Here is a 7,621-nt window from a genome sequence, read left to right on the forward strand (position 1 = left end):
CCCCTGGTGGGCCGGGCCGGTTTGTTTACCTGCCCCATCCGCAGGTCCGGCCGATCGCGGCTCCCACTGGCCGCGGTTTGCCGCTGCAGACCAATGAGAGCTGCTGGAAGCAGCAGCCAGTACGTCCCTCAGCCCGGGCTGTTTCCTGCAGTCCTCATTGGCCTGCAGTGGTGAACCGCGGCAAGTGGGAGCTGCGATTGGCCGGACCTGCGGATGGGGCAGGTAAACAAACCAGGCCGTCCCACCAGGGGCTTTCCCTACACAAGCGGCGACCCCAGTTTGAGGAAACACTGAGTTATTAGTTACTTACAATTTTGTCCTGCAGTATCATCCAAGATTCCAATAAGGTTTAACACCTCCTTTGTGCTAGGCACTGTTTAGACATATTGGAAGTTTGATACTTGCCCTGAAGATTTTACTGCCTTAGTCATATAATGTAGTGTGAGAAACTACTACCCTTACATTCTCAGAAATAGTCCCTTCATTTCTGCTTCTCTCTAACACTTTAATAATTGAAAGTATCTTTTTCCTCCTTCATTCTTTCTTCATCTGAAGCATCTTGCTTCATTGTCTTTGGGCATACTTCTGAAAGCCACTTGTCAACAGTCTGCCAGTGGAATTTTAAAAGCACCCACATACTGCTGGCTGTTAAAAATCTCTAATCAAAGGCTCTTGTTTATTTCCTTATGTTGCTAAGGAAGCCTAGGTCTGCTCTGGGAAACCTTCCTATGGAGCATTTTCAGGAAAGAATAACAAATCCAAGAAAACCCTAAACCTACCATCTTTGTAGACAACATTAATATACTAACCTTATTTTACCCTTCATAAACACAACATCTCTTGATTAAGTCACAATTTCTACACTGAATTCCCTGTGCTATGCTGTCTGCTGCATCCATGTGCTGGAGACCTGTGCTATCTTGAAAGTGAGTCGCAATAGGGCAAATTCATTATCTACCTAGAGAGAAAAACTTAAAGAATAGGAAGGAAAAAAAAAAAGAGCTCAGAGTATGACAAAAAACATACTTGGCCTGAAGCTTTAGAGCATTGGTTTCTAAACTTTTTGGCATCACACCCCCTTTTTAATTTTTGAGAAACCCTCATGCCCCCCACCTCTCCTTTACTATCATCCAATCCCCCTTTTAACAAATTCAATTAGTAATTTAAAATTAAAAATAAACACAAAAACTCAGTATACATTTTTTTAATTTAAAATGAAAAATAAGCACAAATAGTTTTTCTTGGCACAAAAATTTAATAAAAATGTAATTTAAAATAAGATATAGCATAAACAAAACAAATTTAATGTGAAGGATGATGCTGCATTTGCTTCATGAGTTGGATAATCCTAGGTCTGAAAGATGAAAGTGGGCAACACAAATCGTTTTCGACATCCAGTCGATTCCTTTGTTTCGTTTTCATTATGACTAACCTTGAAAAGCTTTTTCACAGAGGTACATCGATGAAAACGGAAGAATAATACGTAGTGCTTCTTCTCCAACTTTCGGGTAAATTGGGAAATATTTTATCCAAAATTCCTCCAGGTTTAAGTTTTCGAAAATATCTTTCACACTTGAATTGTATTTCATTTCAAGTGCTTTGTTCTTGAAATACTTCTGGCAATGAATCAACATCAACGTTGAATGGATTACGTGCTAATTTATGAACAGGGTTGCCAGAAAAGTTGTCTGGAAAATAGTGGATGAATTCATCAGGAAGGCAGTCCAGATGAAACATAATTTTGTTCTTCTCATCCTCTTTACAAAGTTTTTGGAAACGTTCATTTTCAGCGAGTGATGAAAATGTTGGAAAAGATGAAAAGTTAGGCATCTGAGCTTGCGTTCGATGTTTCCAAAGCTTGATTTTTTTCCGTAAATGCTTTGATGTCATCGTGGTGCACTATAATGTTTGCAGTGTTGTTTCCTTGCAGCTTCAAATTGAGATTGTTCAAAGGTTCAAAAATGTCCACGAGGTATGCCAGTGAAAGTTGAAACGTTTGGTCGATAAATGCATGATATAATTCTTTTTTTTGTTGCTTGAGGAAACTTTCCACTTCATCTTTCAGTTCGCATAATCTCGAAAGCATGTTCCCTTTGGAAAGCCATCGTACTTCCATGTGAAACAAAATAATTTTATGATCCGCTCCCAAATCCACGCACAGAGCTGCAAAAAGTCTTGTATTTAAAGCGCTGTTCTTCACAAAATTGATAACTTTGATGGCCAAATTCAATGAGCCACATAGGGCATCTGGAAGGGTTTTAGCAGCCAATGCTTGTCTGTGTATGATGCAGTGAGTTGTGGTTACGGCTGGACTTTTTTTCTTTCACCAATGTCACAAATCCAGAGCAAGAGCCAAGCATCGCTGGAGCACTGTCTGTGCATACACCAACCAGTTTTACCCATGAAAGTCCATTTTCTTCAAAAAAGTCGGAAACCATTTTCATAACATCAGAAGCCTTTGATGTGGTCGTCAGTTCCTTCAAAAAAAGCAGTTCTTCTTTCACAGTTCCATCGTTAATGAATCAAATGTAGACGAGCAACTGACAGCATTGTGCTACATCAGTGGTATCATCACACTGAATTGCGAAAAAAGAAGAAGCTTTCACTGGCTCCACAACTTGAAGTTTTAGATCTTTTTCCAGGTCATCGATGCAATGTTTCACGGAATTGTTGGAAGGCAAAATTTCCGATATTTTTTTCTTGCTTTCAGCACCAAGCACAATATCAGCTACTTTCAACAAGCAAGGCTTCACAAGAGTTTCTCCTATTATATGCTCTTTCTTGGCTTTAACAATGAGCAATGACAGTTCATTGCTTTTACCACTTTGGCCAACACTTGATGAAAAGTTCCAGTAGTGTCCAGCTTCATGCATTTTAAATTTTGAAGTTTAGCAGCAAAAAACTCTTTTGGTTTGTCTTTCAAAGCACTGTGGATCTTTGTCAAGTGTTGCTCAAGACAGCTAGGTCTCAAGGCATCATTGCTGAGAACTGCTTGGCATGCTACGCATTGAGGATGATCGATCCTATTTTTTTCCATGATGGTGAAACCATACTTAATGTAGTCTTCGTCGTATTTCCTTTTCTTAATTGCGGCCATAATATACTAATAAAAAAAATCTATAAAAATATTTTTTCTGATTCATGAGTAATAACGGACGTAAGTTAATTTGAGTTATCGTGAACGTTTATTTATTACTACTATTATGTATGGACGCATGCTGCCCTATATATACCCCACCACCAGTCCTGCAAGTAGCCGGTCTTGCGCGGTGAGTGGTGGCGGTAACCACTCCCACGATAGAACCATCTCAAACACTCTCGCGAGCGAGCTAGGAAGTTTAAAAAAGTTCCATCGCTTTCTACAGCGTTCTTCAGCCTCCCCATCAACTGAAACGGCACTCCTCCACGTCGAAAGTAAAAAAAAAAAATATTTGCATTTCGTGGTATGAAATTTGAAAACATTGCAGTTATATACTTTTATTTATAGTTATATTTTTATTATTATTGTACTTTATGTTATACCTTTATTCTTGTCTACTTACATTCATAATAAAAAATGAGAAGATTAATACTTTATTGTAGTTAAATAATATAGGCCTGTAATTGGACAATTTTATGAATAGTTATTATGTATACAGAATGTGTGTAATTTATTGTCTGTTGGTCTATTAAATAAATAAATAAAACACTTTTTTTTGTGCTGATAAATTTTTTTTTCATTATGAAAATTTCACAGCCTCGTGGCCCCCTTGGAATTTCTTCATGCCCCTCAGTTTGGGAACCGATGCTTTAGAGAGAAGGGAGCTCACTACTGTCACTGTTGTGAAATGGGAGAAGAGCAGCTCACAGCTGATTACTACCTGCAGAGGGGCAGGGGCTCCACTGGCGAGGGAGCTGTCTGCTAGCATCTGTTGGAGAGCAAGGGGGATTGACTGAACCGGCCAGACATCATGTGCCTTTCCGTTTTATGTAAGAGTTTGGGGCATTTCGGTTAAAATACAGTTAAATTCTGAGGGCAATAAAATGCAACTGACCTTACTAAGAAATACAAGAACAAGGCATCAACACTGAACGGGCCTGGCATCACCTTCACTGAGACTGCTGTCAGGCATTGGTGGCTAAGAGAGCTTAGACACAGCTAGAAGCAGGAGAGAGAAAATGGGGGAAAAAGATTCCTACAATCCGCTTGTGGCACCTTAGAGACTAACAAATTTATTTGAGCATCACTTGCCCCATAACTACAGGCTACTGTGAGTGTTTCTCTGGTGCTGAGAACTCTCCCTCCCCAAAAGACTGAGCTGAGACTGCTGGAGAACAGTAGACTGGAAGGCTCTTTGACGCAACAGATGGTGCAGTGGCGGTGGCAGCTTTGAGGCACACTTTGAGGCATGATGTGGTAGTGACACCAGCTTCAAGATGATGGGTGGAGCAGAGCTGAAGCAGCTTGGGCTAAAGCCATAGAAAGCAGCAGCCTACCTAAGGGACCCTACCCAGCAATTACAGCTGAAATCTGTATCACTGCTAGGACAGGTGGTAGAACCCCCAGAACAGCTCAGGTAGCACTGGCTTCCCAGTATCCTTTGAATTGTCCAATCCAGGGCAGCTAACTGAGAGTGGGGAGCTGGGAGGAGAGAAGTGGCTAGAATGCACCAGCCACTCACATTTGCCAAGAGGAGTGAGACTGGGATTATTGTTAAGACCTCTTGGGGCATGGGAGTTTTGCCTCACAGAATTTGTTGATTTATTAATTGCTGGTTTCCCCAAGTTTATTCTTTTGTCCCCCCCCCCCCCCCGTGTGGCGGGGCCAAGCTGCCCCGCCTTAGCATGGAAGGAGTTAAGCCCCAGGGACTGTGTGGCAGGGCCAGGCTACCCCACCTTAACCCGGAAGGAGTTAAGTCCCAGGGACTGACAGCGGAAGTGCCGCCTCCCTGGGCAGACTGGGCATGCTCCAAGTGCTATAGGAGTATAAAGGGAGGGAGACCAGCTCATTCTGGGCTGGAGCCTGTAGGAGAAGGACCCACCGGGGAAGCTCCTGCAGCGGACCAGCCACAGCCGTTGACCGCGCCGGGAAGAGACGCCGTCCACGGCCCGCTGGCGCCCCTGCAGTTGGAGGAGACCCAGGGGACGACCGAATCCGCCGAGTACCAAGGACCCGACAACTCCTGGGAGACTCCAACGGAGAGCCTGGTAGGACGGGACCCCTGGAGGGTGACAGAGTGGTACCTTCCCCCCCCCCCCCCCCCCGGGAAACTCAGCGTGTTTCGGTCGGAACCCCCCGCAGTGTTGGTGGAAAAGCCCTACACTACGGTTAGGGCCCCAGGTTGGGGCCCCCCTTCTGGGGCTGTCACACCCCAAGTCCTGGACTCTGGCCGCTAGGCCACACTACCCTCCACCCGAGGGTTGCTTCCTGGACTCTGGCCACTAGGCTATACTGCCCTGGACTGAAGGGCTAGTTGACGGACGGTGGCGGATAGTCCACGCCGCTCGCAACCTTAGGGACATGGACCATCACACCCCCCAACATAATAAAGTTCTCTTTGTTTTTAACCCCTGGGCTCAGTGTTTGTGAGTATGGAAATATTGCCCATCAGGGCACCCCAGGTGGTATAGTTTCCCAAGTGGGGGCTTGAGTTGGTGCTAGCTAAGTCTTTAAGGAACCCCTAGAAAACTGAACCCTTTTTACTGCTGTCAATAGCTGGTAGAAAGGTTACATACAATAGAGTATTTCATTTGGAGCGAAATCTTGGCCCTCCTTGAAGTCAATGGCAAAACTCCCATTGACTTCAGTGGAGTCAGGATTTCATCTTTCGTGTTTGTTTTCTGATTCTAGTTAATCTATGAAGTATAGTGTTTATGAATTTAACTTGGACTACACACATTTCCTGCTTCACTATATTATAAACAATGATGACCCATCACTTAAAACATTTAATTCTAAATCTGAGTATAACTAAAGAAGGTAAACTCTGTAGGCAAAGGATTCAGCTAAATGTTGCCTTCAGTAATGTGGAACATACTTAAGAAAGTAGGGGTTAGCCAAAATGGTATTTACAGAATCCATTTTATTTATTATTATTATTGCTGTTGTTATTTTATTATATTTTTTTGTTCTAATGATGACATGTAAGGGTGACTATCAGTCATGACAGGATGTCAATTGTGTGTAAGGGACTGAGTTACCAGGGGCAACAGCATTTGAAATCAGGACAATTACAGGAGGATCTCTGATTGTTTATATCATTGACTATCCAGGGAGAAAGAGACTGCATCTTTCTCTGCTGAAAAAGGTCAGATGCAAGTGAGATACATAAGTTAAGAAAATGGAGGCCACTAAGTCTAGGATAAAATTCTTTGGTTAAAGTGCAAGAAGTGTAATGAAGGAGTTCCTGGAGGATAAATAGAAAGTGCTTTTTCAGGATGTTATGTGAGGAAGTTGAGTGGGGAAGGGTAAAAAGAAAATGAGTTGTTGTTGTTGTAGAGAGACATATAGGAGAATGATATGAGTTGTAGAGAGAAGAAAGGAAAGAGGGAGAGAGCTGTAGTGATAATGGAAGTTATTAATGGAAATGTGCATGTGAATGCTAGAGGAGCTATTGAAACAAGGGAAAGGAAAGGCCAGGACAGGAAAAGGGCTGATTAACAGGATTTTGGTAGAACGTTTAGATGGGGGAAAGAACCAGGGAATATAGCGAGTGGTTGTAGATGTAGGAAAGACAGCATTAGGAGAGGGCAGGGGAATGAAGAATGGTTGTCAGACTAAGGAAGAACAGAGAATGAGGGGTGGAACAGGGCTATAAAAGATGGGAGTGAAGGGTAGTGGCTGGAATAGGCAAAAACCAAGGGAATTAAATGTGACTGTTGGGTGAGGAGGGAACTGAAATGAGGAGTGGTTATTGGAGGGAAGAACATTTTTTAAGTGGTGATTATTAGAGAATGTGGCAGCAAAGTCAGGAAGGTAAAAATGTCTTTCAGTGGGAAGACATATATCTGTCACTCAACATCATCTTCAGTTAACTATCCTTCTGCCAAACTCTACCATATGTTTCCTTCCTTCAGCAGCAACAACCAGCCCTTTTGCCATTCACAATCTTCTCCCCAATCCCTCTCAACTCCTCCTGTTGACTCAGAGGGCCAGATTCTGGCCAGATTTACACAGCTGTGCAGTGTAGGAGAGCAAGGAACATATTTTCCGTGTGTTGACCTTTAAGGATGGATCAAATTGATTTGCAGCCCCTGTGCTCTCAGAAGTGCATAAACTGCTGCCTCCCTGCCAGGGGCAACAAGGAAGTGGTGAGGTGTAAAGAGGAGGTGAATCCATGGCTATATTTCCCACCCCCAGTTGTATAGTGGAACACCTCTTTTCCTCCCTTCTCCAAGTAGGGAGGGGATCTATACAGCTTCTGCTTTTTCCTGCGGGTAACCTCTGCTCCTCAACTTGGGGACAGAAAGGAAGATACTGACTGTTTCCCCCTCAGTTTTGAGGGGAGAGTAAAGTTTCTGGAGGCTACCCCTGTGATGTTCCCCCAGCGGAACCCAGGATTATGACGTACCTCACTACTACCTGCCCTTAGCATGAAGCAGTCTTGTCTGTGCCTGCTATGCATCAGCTCCCTGAAACCAT

The 7,621-nt window shown here is 43.3% G+C and overlaps 1 pseudogene; it reads right to left on the bottom strand.

The window, feature by feature from the left end:
* Positions 1-2,522: 2,522 nt before the first annotated feature.
* Positions 2,523-3,182, bottom strand: LOC101936171 (protein FAM200C-like; annotated as a pseudogene).
* Positions 3,183-7,621: the final 4,439 nt, after the last annotated feature.

The sequence above is a fragment of the Chrysemys picta genome, chromosome 1 (genome assembly GCF_011386835.1).
Source record: "Chrysemys picta bellii isolate R12L10 chromosome 1, ASM1138683v2, whole genome shotgun sequence".
Classification (NCBI taxonomy): domain Eukaryota; kingdom Metazoa; phylum Chordata; order Testudines; family Emydidae; genus Chrysemys; species Chrysemys picta.